The sequence below is a fragment of the Hemicordylus capensis genome, chromosome 2 (genome assembly GCF_027244095.1).
Source record: "Hemicordylus capensis ecotype Gifberg chromosome 2, rHemCap1.1.pri, whole genome shotgun sequence".
In the NCBI taxonomy this organism is placed as follows: Eukaryota; Metazoa; Chordata; class Lepidosauria; order Squamata; family Cordylidae; genus Hemicordylus; species Hemicordylus capensis.
This window is the reverse complement of record NC_069658.1, coordinates 262,545,459-262,549,407: the sequence shown is the minus strand read 5'-3', so window position 1 is coordinate 262,549,407 and position 3,949 is coordinate 262,545,459. Positions and strand designations below refer to the sequence as shown.

The 3,949-nt window shown below is 47.6% G+C and overlaps 1 non-coding gene across 1 annotated transcript; it reads right to left on the bottom strand.

Moving 5' to 3' along the window:
- Positions 1-318: 318 nt before the first annotated feature.
- On the bottom strand, positions 319-406 carry TRNAY-GUA (transfer RNA tyrosine (anticodon GUA)). The gene is given in 2 exon segments: positions 319-354; positions 370-406. It is a non-coding gene; the product is annotated as a tRNA-Tyr (tRNA).
- Positions 407-3,949: the final 3,543 nt, after the last annotated feature.

Sequence of the window (3,949 nt, the reverse complement as noted above, 5' to 3'; positions counted from 1 at the left end):
GTTTCGTTTGTTAAATGCTTGAATTTTTCACCCCCCGCCCTAGAAAAGCACGTAGTATCTGTTCCAGCTTGAGTCAAAAGCACTCGCTGCGTTTGCGTTTCTGAACCTCACGAGTGCAGCTCTGGTGACCTGAACCCTTGGCAGCACGCTTTAAAAAAGGCGGCGGGGGTGGGGAGCGCTTTAGTTTTTTGGTTTGTTGGTTTGCACTGTTGACACTTGATATCCTCTCTCCTGAAGATCAGCCCAGCTATAAAATGAAATTAAATAAAGGTAGGGCATTTATAAAATGCATAGTGGAAAAAGGGAAAAATTTCGCTTTCCTTCGAGCCGGAATCGAACCAGCGACCTAAGGATGACTCATACATTGTCCTACAGTCCTCCGCTCTACCAGCTGAGCTATCGAAGGAGCATGTCAGAGTTTCTGAATCAGCCTATATAACTACTCCTTCAACGACAGGCTTTCTGTGTATTTCGAATGTACGTTGAAGGAATTTCAATGTACACATCGCTAAAATTAAGGCAATTCATATTCCAATCATAATCATTTGACCAATCTCAAAAGCTCATTGCAGGGGACAGACCATTTCTGTCATACAGCCCGATGCTATGCACGTTTACTTACTCTCAAGTAAACCTGCACGGGATTACTGCTTTAACGTGTAAAGGCATATTGGATTTCACTTCTCTAATCTGACTAGACCAGACAGTTAAAGTGCGGGCGGTACACGCAGGTATAGATATTCAAGGAATATGTCTAAGTCTAGCCAATATGACAATAGCAGAAGCCAGAGTCAAAAGGGCACACAGGAGCGGCTTTCCCCTTTATGAGTCCCTTTGAAAACGCACGTACAAACAGGTTTAAGATGTACGTGAGAAAGTGGACGCGTGAATGAAACCACACCTGTAAGCCGATGCCTAGTTTGGAAAGTTGTTTTGTTTTTTTTTAAACTGCGCCTCAGTTTTTCCACTAACTGGCTACCCTTCTACTCTCCAGCCACACGATGGCGGCTTGTAAACAGTGTAACTGGGTCACAACACGCGATTCGGAGTCAACATAACGCACGAAAAGTAAAACAAATGGGGAAACGAAAGAGTACAATTGTCCTCTGATCTAAGCCCATGTGGTCTCTACTACCGTCCGTATGGAATTTCTGTCTGTCTGTCTGTCTCCCTTCTCCCTAGACCTGAAGCCCCTGGATTTCTGCCAACCTCCCAGCTGTCTCTATGACTTCTTGGGCTGGGCCAGGTCCAGCGAAAAATGCCTCTCAATTAATCTAGTTCCCAGATTAACAGCACAATCCTATACATGCTTACTCAGAAGTGGGTCTCACGATGTTCAGTGAGGCTTATTCGCAGGTGAGAGTGAAAAGGATTGCAGCCTTCCAAGTTGGAAGTCTGCTTGAACTCAAGCTTCCTTCTATTTCACAGGCAATGCAAAATGTTTCTGCTGAGTGTGCTTCCAGAGAGGCCTGTGATAAGAGGGGCATATGTGTTTGATCCTTGTATTGTTGATGATGTGTTTGCTTCCCATCCCCCCGCCCCACATCTATTGTTATTTTAAACCAGAGTCTAAGTATACTAAGTCAACCAGATCACTTTTGTCCACTTGCCTGTTGACTCTCTCAAATAATTCCAAAGAATTAGTGAGGCAAGACTTTCCCTTGCAGAAGCCATGCTGGTTCTCCTTCAGCAAGGTGTTCTTCTATATGTTTGAGCAGTTTGTCCTGAAGTATGCTTTCCATCAGTTACCCGGCATAGAAGTTAATCTTAAATTAAGATCTGTAATATCCTAGAGCCCCCCTGAATCCATTTTTGAAAAACAGTTACATTGGCTACTTTCCAGTTCTCTGGTACAGAGCCTAATCGTACAGACAAATTATATTTTTTGCTAGGAGATCAGCAATTTCACATTTCAGTTCCTTCAGAACTCTTTGACTTCAAGAGGACTCCTGGACTTCAAGAGGACTCTGGTCCGCTTTTCTAGCTTGTTGGATTTTATCCCTTCTTTAATATATCGTGCCACCCCCACCCCCCAATCCTCTCCTCCCTGTCCTTTCTGTAGAATTTGCACCCAGGAATAGCAGTGCCCCACTGATTCTCACCATTCCACCAGGTTGCAGTCATGCCCACTATATCTATGTTTTCATGAGCTACCAAGCACATAAGCTCACCCATCTTGGCTTGGAGGCTTCTGGCATTGGTATATAAACACTTACACCGAGTGTCTTGCCTGGCGTTGACGTGTGCTATCTCCCTCACTATCACACTTGACCTTTCTGGCCAGCTGTCATGTGTTTCCATTCTACTCTGTCCCCTTCTGGTTTATCTGAAATACTCCATCCTGGTACCTTAGGGGATTTTGCTTGTTGAACAAGATGCCACCCAGTTCATGTCAGCAACCCCCGCAAGCATAATTTTAAAAGCTGTTCTGCAACCTTTTTAAATTCTGGTTCAATTTTGGGTCAAGGGGAGCCCATCCCTTTTGTACACATATTGCTTGCCCCAAAATGTATCCCAGTGCCTAACAAGTCTAAACCTCATCTCATGGCACAACAGTCTATCCATGCATTGAGACCCCTCAGCTAAACCTGTCCCATTGGCCCTGTGCATGGAAAAGCTAGCACTTCAGAATGCTAGTCTAGGAGTCCTGGACTTTAATATGCTACCCAAGAGCCTAAATTTGGATTCCAGGACCTCCCATCTGCATTTCCTAACATCATTGGCAAGGGTGTGCACCACAACAGTTGACTCCCCCCCACCCCCATAGGAGTGTGCACAAAACTGGTCTGCCCGGTTCATTTCAAGAAAAATGGACTCTGACTGGGCATGTTCAGTTTCGGCACCCTGAACTAGAACCCTGGTTTAGCTCAAATTCAAGCCGGTTCAGGGTTCTAAAGTGACAAAAATAATGTTAAAAAACACAAAAACACCACTGGGTTCACGCTGCAGCAGCTGCGGTGTGTGTGTGTAGCAGTCCCTCCTCCCCCACTGGCCTCCCTGTCTTCTATGGGCCAGTTCAGCCCATTTCTGGACTGTTTCAGCGCTTTTTGTGGTAGCAGTGGCCATTTTAGAGGCCACCATGCATGCTCCCTGGCCATTTGTGTGGGCAGGTTTGGCCAGGGCACATGTGTGGCAGCCCCTAAAATGGCCGCTGCAACCACAGAGAGGGTTGGAACGGCCCATAGAAGACTGGAGAGAGACTGGTGGGGGGTAACCACCGGTGGGGGGTAACCACCGATGGGGGGTAACCACCGGTGACTCCCCACACACAGAGACTATGGAACCCAGCAGCATGTTGTTGGCGCTCCGCCCCCCCCTTTAGAACCCCAAACTGGCCCTGAGCAACTCAGGGGGAGGTAGGGCTTGAGCTCAAACTGAATTGGGCATGGTCTGGCTTGAGTGCGAGCCCTTAAGCTAACCCAGTTCGATGGCAAACCAGCTCAACCTCAAGTCAGTTCACACATACCTACTCCCCAACACTGTGTAACAGCATATCTAGACACTGCATGGCATGCACAACCTTTGCACCAGGCAGGCAAGTCACCATACGGTTTATACACAGGCCACAATCCAGTCTCTCTATGCCCGATGATTGAACCACCCATTGCCCTTGCCCCCTGGAGTATCCCGTGTGAGGGGATATGGGAGAATCACCCAAGGAAGGGGTTCCTTCTAAGGAAACATTCCTCTCTTCCTCAGACTGATGTCCTCCTTCCCTGAGACCCTCATTCTCCATGACAGCAGAAGAGCTGTCAGGCTGGCAGTGGGATGCCTCTATCATGTCCCTGAGGGTCTCACCCACATACCCCTCTGCCTCCCTGAGCTTCTCTAGGTCAGCCACCTTGGCTTCGATGGAACGAATCTGTTACCTGAGGGCCAGGAACTCTTTGCACTGTGCACACCCACAACTTCTGCCCCACAGATAGTCATACATGCAACACCCCGTGCA